A 13,043-nucleotide genomic window follows, 5' to 3' on the forward strand; every position below is an offset into this window, starting at 1 on the left:
CACAGAGCGACAACGCTGCTCTTGTGGGCATCCTGGATGCGGTGGGTAGTACGTGCCTGATAACTCCGAGTATGAGAAATTCCGTTAAATCTCCCTTGTTGGCTCCATCCGCGTACCTCCCCGCCCCCCCTCGGAGCTGTTGGCCTCGCCTGGTGGGCGTCGGGGGCGGCTAAAGGAAGCGCCGCGCTCTGTGGGCGGGCTGATGAGCCGCCGCAGCGAGCTAAGTGCAGCGGCCCCTCCTTCGCGCGTGACGTGAAGGTCACGTGACGGGCCGGACCGCCTCTGCCGCCGCCGCCGCTTTGTAAGAGGCACATTGGCAGGTAACGAACGGCGGCGGCGGCGGTGGGTTCCGAGTCCAGCGAGAGCAGCTGCGGTAATTGCCACCCTCTCTCTCTCCTTTCCCGTTCCAGGTCGCTGAGCGCTGCAGCTTGCGCTTCGTAGTCCTGGGTTCAGCTCTTCTTTCCTCCAGACTCCTTCATACTGCCCCAGCGCCCACCGTGAGGTCTGGCCGAGCTTCCCTCGCCGGCTTCGTGCGTCCTCAGTTTGCCCAGGCCTGGGTGCTGTCCTTCCTCTCCCCCGCGGGTTGTCCTGTGCTCCTTCCTGCCTACCCGGATCCCTGGCGGCCCGGCTCCACCCAGCCCCAGGGGGCGCCTACCCCTCCCCCCCCGTCGGGTTTCTGCCCTGGAGGGTGTGGTTTTCTCTCCCACCGTTGTCCCTCCCTGCCTGTCCGCTCGCGCTCCCGCGCCACGCTGTCGCTGACCACCTTTCCGCTTTCACGCCTGTCTCTAGTCCTCGGACTGGACATCTCAGAGCCCAACTTCTACACTCTCTAGCCTTTCCCGGCTACCCGGAGGCAAAGTTCAGTTCTGTTTCTCCTCATTCTGGAAGGCTTTGGTGTCAGACACTTGGGACTCAGTTTTCCTCCTCAGTCCTAGTTTCTGTAGTCTGGCTGTGTCACAGTTGTTCTTTAGTGTAGGTTTGAGAGGGGCTTTGTAATTAAAGCGCTCTCTTTTATAACATTATTCCAAATGTTATTTTTTAATTGGTGCATTGCATCTCAGTTTTCTTTGCCGTGGAATCGCTTTCCCACTCTGCTTTCCCACCTTTTCCCCTGGATTTTCAATCTAATTAGTTGTCCAGGCATTTCAGGTGCCATCACTAGACTCACCACTCTGGTCTTCGTTTATCCTTGTTCTCTCTAGGAGTTGATTACATCATTATTCCTGTTATTTCCTGTTTGACATAGCCCTGTAGTTTACTTCCACCTCTGTTGGATACTGTTTCTACTTGTATCCGAGGTGTCTCCACCAGTATTTAGGCTTACTTTCTTCTGCTCTTCTGTGCCCTAACAATTGAGAGCTGAGGTCTCCGTAAGATATCCAAAGATCATCTTTTATTTGAAGGGCATATAATTCACTTTTTGGGTGAACCCAGTTATTTTATATTTTCTCTTCGATTATGATAGTAATTTTTTAAACCAAGGGGTATGTCAGTAGTGTGTTCCTCACTTTTCACCATGAATTGTACATTCGTAATTTTTAGTGTCAGTGTGTCTAACAAAAGTGGCAGGAAGGTGAACATAATACCTAAGCTCTCCTATATCCTGGGGATTGGGTGACTCGGGTGGTGTCTGTCTCAGGAAAGGGAATAAATTCCACTCTCCGGAGATGGTAGGGTCTTCCAGTGCACCAGCGTCTCTTACCTACCTGCAGAGCCCCTTGGTTAGGGCTGTCCTCCCATTGCTGTGGAGCCTTCACTTATCATTAGGCAGAAGTGATTAGTTTTCCCCACACTACGTTTCTGCTCGCTTGCAATGTGTTCCTCCCGGTTTTTCCTCCTTAAGGCTAGTTCACATGTGTGGTGAGATTTTTCCCCCGCCCCTGTCCTCTTGCTTCCCACAGCTCTGATTTTCTCCACCTGCTTCCTTGTTGTTTCTGACCTTAGATAATTAAAACGATTGAGAGAAGGGAGGTTTTTGTTGTGATTGAAATATGACTGGAAGTGGTGCCATGGGAATGAGGCCATGGGAAAGGGTTGTGGTAGTTGCCACTCCTGCCTATTTCCTGCTGCTCTGGTTTCCTCTGGCCTCTCTCTTTAAATGTGGGAGGGACCAGCAGTAGTCACATGGAGCTGCCTTTAGAACCAGGCTGAAACAACGGTTAACACCTCTGCTTCCCTTTCCTCGTTAACTGGTGCAGCCTGTGCAGTGCTCACCAGGAGTGTCTCTTGGTATTAGCCTTTTATGTGACTTTTATTGTTTGGTGAGAAATGGTAGGAGAACATGGAGGAGAATGGGTTTATTTCATGTATCTGTGTTTTGATGGGAACTGGTTGCTCTCTCTACTCCCTTGAGTATAAACTACACATAGAGAGTATAAATCAGTCTTGAAGGTTTGAACTGGTCTGAAGTGAAGCCTTTACTTTTGAAGCCTTTTTTTTTTTTAATGACAACTTAACTGTTAAGATTTTGTTGTTGTTGTTATAAGACACTTTTTTTTTGGGGGGGGGTAAGTGTATTATAAAGGATTAATGCCTGCTCAAAAGAAATGGTCTGCATGAATTCACAGACTGTGAAGTTCCTTTGCTTTTAAACAAATCTATCTTGTGAGGCAACCGGTAAGTCAGCAATTATCAGTTAGCTCTTAGTTGTTAATTTGAGTATATGGCGTGTCCTTTAAAAGCTAAATAGTGTGGCACTGGTGGTGTTGACTGGTGAGATGGTGGATCTCTGATAGAGCTTGGAAGCAGCTGTTTTCTCTTTTTTTCCCGCAAAAGGAGAGTGGAGATATAACTTGAAGTAAGGCAAAGACAGGAAATATCACTTGGAAGCCTGTGGTAGGTTTTGAAATATTTTTGATCCAACTATCAGATAAATGTTTAGGGATGGAGTCCTTTTTCTTTTTTAAGTCCAAAGACCAAATTAGTTGGGTTTGTTTTGACAATTATAATGCAAACTTTGTATGCTGAAATTTCCTATTCTTTTTTTTTTAAATTTATTTTATTTTTTGGCCATGTCACGCAGCATGTGGGATCTTAGTTCCCACACCAGGGATCAAACCTGCGCCCCCTGCAGTGGAAGCGCAGAGTCTTAACCACTGGACCACCAGGGAAGTCCCCCTCCTCCCTTTTTTTTGTTCGTTTGTTTTCTTGACAGTGTTTCTTTCAAAGATGTGCCTCCTGTGCTTTTTAAAGAAAGTTATTTTAGTTTTTTAAAAAAAAATATTTATTTATTTTTGTCTGCGTTGGGTCTTTGTTGCTGCAGCGGGCTTTCTCTAGTTGTGGTGAGCAGGGGCTACTCTTCGTTGCGGTGAGCAGGCTTCTTATTGTGGTGGCTTCTCTTGTTGCGGAGCATGGGCTCTAGGCGAGTGGGCTTAGTAGTTGTGGCTCGCGGGCTCTAGAGTGCAGGCTCAGTAGTTGTGGCACACAGGCTTAGTTGCTTCGTGGCATGTGGGATCTTCCCGGACCTGTGTTCCCTGCATTGGCAGGCGGATTCTTAACCACTGCACCACCAGGGAAGTCCCATTATTTTAGTTGTGAAAATTCTTGGCCTAGGTATTGAAGAACAGGTTCGTGAATTTCTGGCTGACATAGCATGTGTACTACAGTGAGTTTCAATTTTCAGAAAACTCATTTTCATACTGGAGTTATGAGCTCAATTAAATTGGAACCCAGTTAACTATTTGGAATTAATTTATGAAACAGGGCTTGGACTAAGGAATAGGTGTTTCATTTTAGACTAGGCAATGCTCTACTTTTAAAGATTGTTAGGAATGTATTGCTTGTTTTTCTTCATTTGGAACTCTAAAAATAAAAGAACGTATATTTGATTAGGTCAGAAATTTCATTATGAGAGTATTTTCAAGGATTTGTAGACTAGAGAATTTCATTTGGATTTAGACCTGTTGCTGTAACTTTGTTCCTTGTGTTATAATTAACTTTTTAAGTAAGATGTCACATAGGAACTTACTCATTTAAAGTTATGTTGTACATACACAAGCCAGTAATACTTTATTTGGCCGTGTCACAGCCTGTGGGATCTTAGTTCCCCGATCGGGGATCGAACACGTGCCTTCTGCAGTGGAAGTGTGAAATCCTAACGACTGTACTGCCAGGGAATTCCCCCCAAAATACTTCAGTGCTTTAATATTTACTCAAAAATTTTTACCTGTCTTAATCTTCTCATCAAATCAGTCCTAGATATACCTATGAAGACTTTTGGAAGCTCAGAGTTGCTTCTCTTTATTAATGTCTTTCTCTCTGTGCCTTCTTTAATTCTTTCCATTCCCATCCTCCTTTCTGTTTTCCTCTTATTCCTGTCTTTCCCTTGTTTTCTCTCTCTCTCTCTCTCTCTCTCTTTTTTTTTTTGTTGCCTTCTTCTGTTCCTTCACCCCCCTACAAAAACACTCAAGTCTCAACTGAGGAGGTTGTATTCCTTCTGACTTTCTTTGCCACCATAACATGCTGCTTCCCAAGCAAGCGATGAAAACCTGAAATATCTTTGCAATCTCATGGGCTTGGGGAAGGTGTATAGTGCTACCTGTATTGTGCATGTCTACACAGCTGCAATGTGTGCTCTTTGAAGGGTGGGATTTTTCATTTGATAATAATATAATGTTTGTCATTGTCAGATCATAAGCAAGGGAATAAGTGGGCTTAAAAAATACAAGTTTAACTGAAATAGGGTCTGGGAAAAAAGTGACTGGCTTTAGGATTGATTGACAAGCCTCACTTTAAGTTGTTTTTTATACCAAACCAGTTCCTCTCCCTCTCTTTTTTCAAGTTAATTTACAAATTTCCATTTTAAAGTTGGTTTTTGAGTCAGGCTGGCTGGCACTATTTTACATAAGAAAATACATTTTAGAAAATTTGAAAAAAAAAGGAGACTTAAAATGGTTTTAACATTTTAGTATAAATCCTTTTTTTCCCTACGTGAAGTATATACCTTTTAAAAAATGAGATTGTACTTTGCATACTTACTGATTTTTTATTGAAAAATATAGAATACACACCAAAGGAGGTATATGAGGTAGAAAAACACGTGTAGAGTTTTCAAAAACTAGTTAAATGACCAACCAAGAAATGGAACATTAATGCTACCTAAAATCCCCATCTCCTAGATGTTACTTTTTCTCTTTCCCAGGGGTTATCATTACCCTATATTTTGGCCTTATTATTTTTAAAAATAATGTTTACTTGGTATGTATCCATAAACAATATATAGTTTAGTATTTCCCATTTTCAATCTTGATCTAAATGGGATTGTATGATTTTCTGATACTTCTTTTATATGTTTTAGATTCATCCACATTGATTCTTACAACTCTCCATCATTTTCAGTAGTGTGGTATTCCATTGTAAGGATATGCCACATCTTATTCTATTGTGATGGATGTTCGTTTCATTTCTAGTTTTTTGCAATTACAAATTATACTCGTTCCCCTTGTGAACATTTGCACCCCACCTCAAAACAAGTACAGTAAACTAATTTGCTGAGACTATGTATAACTGAGAGTGGAATTTTTGGGTTGTGTGTGGGGTGTGTGTAACTTCACTAGGTAATCCCAAACTATTTTCCATAGTATTGTACAGTCATTCTTAATTAGGCACCACATTTGAACCACAGAACACAGAAAGTTGAGTGACTGTTTTCTCAATTCTCTTGAGGATGTTCCATAGCTAGTATCATTCTAGACACCTACAGAAGAATTTAATTCGTACGCACAATGGATACTATAGACATTGGAACTTAATTCTCAAGACCGAATGGGTAAGAGCTCCACATCCTTGCTAACATTTGGTAGTGATGTTTTAGGTAGATCTTTTATGAACACCACATGGCTGGATTTTGCTTTTTAATACAGGCTGCCAACTGCTCTTTTAACTGGAGCATGGAGACCATTCATGTTTATGGTAATTATGGATGTTTTGGATATATTTCTGCCATACCTTTTTTAAAAAAATTATTTATTTTTGGCTGCATTGGGTCTTTGTTCATGCGTGCGGGCTTTCTCTAGTTGCGGTGAGCTAGGGGTTACTCCTCATTGCAGTGTGCGGGCTTCTCATTGCGGTGGTTTCTCTTGTTGCGGAGCACAGGCTCTAGGTGTGTGGGCTTCAGTAATTGTGGCACGTGGGCTCCGTAGTTGTGGTTCACGGTCTCTAGAGCACAGGCTCAGTAGTTGTGGCACAGGGGCTTAGTTGCTGCCCAGCATGTGGGATCTTCCTGGAGCAGGGATTGAACCTGTGTCCCCTGCACTGGCAGGTGGATTCTTAACCACTGTGCCACCAGGGAAGTCCTGCCATATGGTCTTATGCTTGCCTGGTGTTTATTGTTTCTCTGTCCTTTTGCAGTTTTAATTCTTTTTTCTGTTTGCTTTCCTCCAATTAAAAGAATTTTTTTTCAAATCTATAAAATCTGAAAGAGTATAATATGTACCTTTTAAGTGGAGTTACTACTTAATATTTTGCCACATTGACTTTTTTTTTTTTTTTTTTTTTTTTTTGCTGTACGTGGGCCTCTCACTGTTGTGGTCTCTCTCGTTGCGGAGCACAGGCTCCGGATGCGCGGGCTCAGCGGCCGTGGCTCACGGGCCCAGCCGCTCCGCGGCATGTGGGATCTTGCCGGACCGGGGCACGAACCTGTGTCCCCTGCACCGGCAGGCGGACTCTCAACCACTGCGCCACCAGGGAAGCCCTACATTGACTTTTTTCTGTATATACTCCACACATTATCTTCTGTGGCTAAATGATTTGAAAGTAAAATGCAAACATCTTGGCATTTATGCCTAAATATTTCCTTAGCAAGTGTCTCTTTACAACAAAAAGCTTCTCTTACAAACAGCCACAATAACATTATTACACCTAGGAAAGTGAATAATTATTTAAAATATAATGTATAATGTCAGTAAAAATCTGATATAAATCCACATTCAGATTTTCCCAGTTGTTCAGAAAATGTCTTTTATAACTCCCTATTCAATCAGGGTTTCTGATTTACCCTATTTAGGTATTGTCACTGAAGTACACTACTGAATGATAATCTATTTCTTTCTTTCTTTTTTTTTTTAAAGCTTAGGCTAGTATTTTTAATACTTATTTATTTTGGCTGCACTAGGTCTTAGCTGCGGGATCTTCGTTGCAGCATGCATGCGAGATCTAGTTCCCTGACCAGGGATTGAACCCAGGCCCCCTGTATTGGAAGCACAGAGTCTTACCCACTGGACCACCAGGGAAGTCCTGATAATCCATTTCTTAAGTGATTATTTTCTCAATTATTTATCAGATGTAACTGCCAGTCAGATGATCTGATAAGCAAGAGGTAACTACTGTTGTTACTTAGTTAAGATAATTCTTGCAAATGTTAAGTAAATTGCAGTTTATTGTAGGATAAGTGTAATTTTCTTGGGCCACTGGAAGACTGAAAGTGTTCTATTACTCCTTTGCCCACCCCAAGTTTTGAAACACTGATGAAAGTTCCTTTTTGATGTGGGAATGAAGCTAAGCTATTATATTTATAAAAACTTTTTTAGATAGTATATTCTCATGACATTTTATTTCTCTGAAATGCTCAGAATGTAGGTTAATCCAAATTAGGCCTGAATGACAGTTTTTTGTTGTTGTTAATGATATATGCTAGTATACAGGTGTTTACTTGAACAAAGATTTATTGTTGCTACTTGTTAGCAACTGTTAGGTGCTAGGGATACAGATGAATAATGCACTGTCCCTGTTCTCTAGGTGCTTAATTCTAGTGGGAAGACAGTGCAGTTAGGAATGAGGATGCTGTTGGGAGTGACAGAGGAAAGCACTGCCAGTTGATTCCAGGTACTGGGCAAGTCTTCTTTGAGGTATTGGGAGTCTGCGCCTTACTTTTCCTGGGTTATTCCTGTAGGATCAATTATGGGCATATTCCTGAAGTTATAATTGTTTCTTTTGTTAAAACACTTGGAATGTTAAAACGTTTTGAACGTTCAAAATTAAGTTTTATTGGAATTTGCTGTTATTTGGATTACCATATTATTGTTATCTTTTGTTTGGCCTTGACTTGGTAGTTTATTTGTAGCAACTAGTAAAAGAGAAACAAAGTTATTCTTAATGTAATTTAGTCACATTAAACATTTTCTTATTGTAACTTAATGAATGTCTCAATTTTTCCCCTCCAATCAAGATCTCATTTTATTTTGATGAGAAATTTCCTGGTATAATATCAGTTACTTGGTGAAATACTTCTTTGAATTGCTGAAGATCAGATGGCCTCTTAAAAAAATTCTTAGCTTATTTAGTACCTTTTTTTAAAAAAAATAAATTTATATATTTATTTTTGGCTGCGTTGGGTCTTCGTTGCTGCACGCGGGCTTTCTCTAGTTGTGGCGAGCTGGGGCTACTCTTCGTTGTGGTGCGCAGGCTTCTCATTGTGGTGGCTTCTCTTGTTGTAGAGCATGGGGCTCTAGGTGTGTAGGCTTCAGTAGTTGTGGCTCGCGGGCTCTAAAGCGCAGGCTCAGTAGTTGTGGCACATGGGCTTAGTTGTTCCGCGGCATGTGGGATCTTCCCGGACCAGGGCTCGAACCCACGTTCCCTGCATTGTCAGGCAGGTTCCTAACCACTGCGCCACCAGGGAAGTCCCTATTTAGTACCTTTTTAATTCCTTGTGACTGAGTGTGCTAAGGTAATGGTGGAAAAAATACCCCTGTATATTACAGAACAATCCAGGTGTTGGTAACAGGAGTAAAATCCTTGTTAGCTAAAGTAGACCATTTACTATTTTATTATCACAGAAGAACTTTCATTTTTTTAAAGGCAGTTTGAGCTGTTTAATTGTTCTGATGCTTATCTCACTTTATCAAAAGATCCTAGCTGTAATGGGATGTAGCTAGCTTACCATGAACCAATTTATATACTCTGACGGTCTAGCCATCTGTGGGACAAAGAAATGACCAGGAAGCCTATAAAATTACACTAAGAACTCAAGCTGCTATTAAGTAGGGCTGTTTAGTATATCGTTAAGTGACCCTAAAACACCATGGAGTTATTATGGATGTCAAGTAAAGAGTAATTGCTGTTTACATTGAAGGACAGAAAATGAGAAAATGGGTGTTATGTTCAGTATGCTGTTGAGAAAACATGTCTGTGGAGGTTGGAGGCAAAAAACAAAACAAAACAAAAAAACAGGTGCAATTTGGGAGAATGACAAGTGTAGGGATCAGAAAGGAATAAAAATCTTGTATTTATTTGTGATGGTTGGTGGTTTGTGAACAGAAGTTGATGGAGTTTAACAGTTAGCAGTAAGCAGTATTCTAAAAGATTAAACATTCCACTTTGACATCAGTTTCATAATTAAGATAGTTCAGACAGATAAATAAGGGTGTGACATTTCAGTGAAGTAGAGAAGAGGCAATTATTGATATTCTGGTTGATACAGATACCTTAGAAATTCTTAGAACCTTTGAGGCTTTAAGTACAGTGACCCTTAATTCAGGTACCTGTAGAAAGTTGATGGCAGAGAGAATATAAAGGAAGGCATAGATTTAAGGCCTTAAATCCTTTATTACTTGAATATGGGTATAGGAAGAAATGGTGCACTAAAAGAATGGCTTAAAGGTTTTGAGCTCTGGAACACTTGAAAAATGCTGTTGGTTACTTGGAAAATTTTGGAAATCTTCAAATGAGGCAGTTTTGGATGAATTCCATTATAGGTGTAGCTATCTAATAGGCAGTTACCTGGAGGCTGAATCTCTGGAGAGACATAGTCTTTAGCTTTTGCTTTGAAGTTGGAGGTAATTATTGATGCCAGTAGGGCATAAAATTTCTGTGAGAAGAGAGAACGTGCTTAAGAATTGAACAGTTTTGTTGTTTCAGGGGTGGGAGAAAGATGGGATGCCGCTTAGGATTTGAGAACAAAAGAACTAAGATGGTGTAGTGTCTTAAAAGCCAAGGGAAAAAGTTGTACAATGTGTTGTATGCCAGAGACAGGTGAAAGAATGAGAACAAGAAAGATTCGACAATTATGTGGAGGTCAGTGGTGACCTGGGGAAATAGTATCTTTCCTTCTGTTGCAGTGGTAGGGTGGTGGAAAGCAGACTGAAAGTTAAGGAGTTGTTTAGTGAGGAAATGGAGGCAGTGAGTGTATTCTTTTTGAGAAATATAGCTTATGTAGTCATTGCTTACAATTACATGCAGTTTCCAAGAGTACATGGAAGGTAATTTTTCTAAGCCATTGTTTTTGAAATTAATCTGGATGTATAGAATAGTTGAACAGGTTTTGATGCACATCCTTGTGAGAAGGAAAAGGGTATGGAATATTTTCTCAATGTAGTTGTAGGAGATTTCCTTATTAAGGAATTTTGTATTTGGTTTGAATGAAAACTGAGCCTGGTGCATAAGTGACAGGTGTGGTAACATTTAAATGGATTGTGTGACTATGTTTTGATGGATACATTCTTCAGGTAACTGACATTTTTTAAAAAGTTGCTTTTGGCATGAGTGAAACAATAATAAGGATGCCATTAGAATAAAACAAATACGCTTTAAAAAAAAAAAAAAGCCAAGCAATTCAAGACTTTATATCTTGAATATATGAGGAAAGCTGAAGAACTGTAATGAAAAGCTGTGGGTGTGAAGTACTTAAAAAATCAGTGTTTATATTTTTGGCTTATGATATAGCTGTTTTCAGATAGCTTAATAATGGATATACTGAACCTTTTAAATCAATTGTGAAATATTTGTGTATTTGTAACAATTGAGTGCCATATGTTTAAATGATTTGTGCAGAGATGTGAAAAATGAGAGTACTTGAAATATTTTATCTGTCTTCAGTAAGAATTGAAGATTTGTAATGTAATATTGTAAATCAACTAAGCTTCAATTAAAAAAATAAAAAGAATTGAAGATTTGTAAAGTTTTGTCTGTTGTGAAAGTATAGTTGGGATTTAATCACTTTTGGCAGTAAAAGTGATTACTATATGAGAGGGGTTAGCAGAGATGCTGCTTTGCCCCAAAACCAAAACAATAAATTAATGTGAGATAATGGATTAAAACTTTTAAGTGATTAGGAGTTGAACTAGGTAACACTTTGAGTGTTGTTGAATAGGGCTATTTCCTGAAGTTCTTTTCACATCTTGGGGAGTTTGGAGATTTTCCTGTGTTGAGTATTGTTATGGCTTTTCTGTGCTTGAAAATAAGAAGCAAGAGTTAAACTGATATTACAGTTTAAGATAATGTTTTAGCTTAGAGTATCAAGAATCAAAAATCTTTGATTCTTTAATTTTTTTAAAATTTTATTTTTGGCTGTGTCGGGCCTTCGTTGCAGCACGCACGGTCTTTCGTTGCGGCGCGTGGGCGCTGTAGTTGTGGTGTGTGGGTTCCAGAGTGCGTGGGCTCTGCAGTTGAGGCACGCCTGGGCTCAGTAGTTGTGGTGCAGGCTTAGTTGCCCCGCAGCATGTGGGATCTTAGTTCCCCGACCAGGGATCAAACCCATGTCCCCTGCATTGGAAGGCGGATTCTTAATCACTGGACCACCAGGGAAATCCTGAAAATCTTTGATTCTTGATCTTTGTAACTGGTTCTGGTCAATATGACTTGACTAAAAGAAAGACTTGGCTTATTGAACTTGTATCCCCAAGATTGGTAAGGTAGATTAGCCTATAGCTCGACACCTTCCCCTTTCTTTCTTTTTTTTAAAAATAAATTTATTTTATTTATTTATTTTTGGCTGTGTTGGGTCTTCACTGCTGCACACGGGCTTTCTCTAGTTGCGGCTAGCGGGGGCTACTCTTGGTTGCAGCGCGCGGGCTTCTCATTGCTGTGGCTTCTCATTGCGGAGCACAGTCTCTAGGCATGTGCAGGCTTCAGTAGTTGGGGAGCAAAGGCTTAGTTGCTCCGCAGCGTGTGGGATCTTCCTGGACCAGGGCTTGGACCCGTGTCGCCTGCATTGGCAGGTGGATTCTCAACCACTGCGCCACCAGGGAAGCTCCACCTTCCCCTTTCTGACTGGGTCTCAGGAAGAGGAAATAAATAACCCAAAGGGAGAAGGCGACTTCCTTGCTTATCCCCTTCCCTATGAAGGCCTTGGGATGGAGCAACTAGCGAGAAGTTAATCTTGCTCTGATGGATGTGGAGCTGGAGGGTGGTGGCAGAATGGGAGTGAGAGTGTGAAGGCAAAAAATTTACAAAAATATGTCTCAGTCTTCATCACAGACTAAGACTATTGGCATTACGTCTATCCTGTTCTAGTGACTCTGAGACTTCACTTGATTCTCGCGAGAGGATAGGTGGGGATAAATGCAGCTGAACATGGTTGTGGAAGAGCCAAGTCAAACTAAAGTTAAGGATAGGAGAATTTGAGATGGGAACATTCAGTTGGCGATTTATTACTCTTAGTTGTGGCATGCATGCAGGATCTAGTTCCCCGACCAGGGATTGAACCCGGGCCCCCTGCATTGGGAGCATGGAGTTTTACCCACTGGACCACCAGGGAAGTCCCTCTATTTTCTTTTCTGTTTTTTTTTTTTTTTTGGTGCTTGATATAATGCATGCTAACATCAGTGAATCAGTGGTTGTCTCTTAATCATTCAAGCTACCATAGAACAACCTGGGGAAAATCAAGAAACATTGAGGGTTTACTCTGTGTAAGGCTTGGGTGGAAAGTCGTCTTGCCCCCCGCCCCCCCCCTTCAAAGACAGCGAGTCAGTGATTAAAAACAATGCAGATGATTTTAAAACAAATGACAAGGAAACAGCCTGAAAGATTGTATTGTCGTTGGGTTCAGAAATTATTTTTGGAATGTGGCCATACTGGGCTGCCCAGAAGCCATGCAGATATGTCAGTGCTGCCACTTTTGAGAAAGAGGCCAAGGACAAGAAGGATGATGATACAATGAATTTATTTAGGAAAGTAAGTTCCTAGGTATGTCCTGGAGTTAGAATAGTTCATATTAATTCCTCCCATTACCCATCATGTGGCTAAAATAACTGATGTAGAATCAGAAACAGTTAAATCATGTTTATTGTACTGTATTTGCCAAGGAAGAGAAGTATTGCATTTTAGAAGGC

General features: G+C 41.0%; 1 protein-coding gene across 1 annotated transcript in view; it reads left to right on the forward strand.

The window, feature by feature from the left end:
• Positions 1-317: 317 nt before the first annotated feature.
• The window catches only part of UBAP2 (ubiquitin associated protein 2), a 119,952-nt gene continuing 107,226 nt past the window's right edge, over positions 318-13,043 (forward strand). The window contains exon 1 of the mRNA XM_029203995.1: positions 318-373. The gene's annotated coding sequence lies outside the window, so the exon portion shown is untranslated. The remainder of the gene's footprint in view (positions 374-13,043) is intronic.

This window comes from Monodon monoceros, unplaced genomic scaffold, assembly GCF_005190385.1.
Source record: "Monodon monoceros isolate NGI ecotype Baffin Bay Population unplaced genomic scaffold, NGI_Narwhal_1 Super_Scaffold_5, whole genome shotgun sequence".
NCBI classification, from domain to species: domain Eukaryota; kingdom Metazoa; phylum Chordata; class Mammalia; order Artiodactyla; family Monodontidae; genus Monodon; species Monodon monoceros.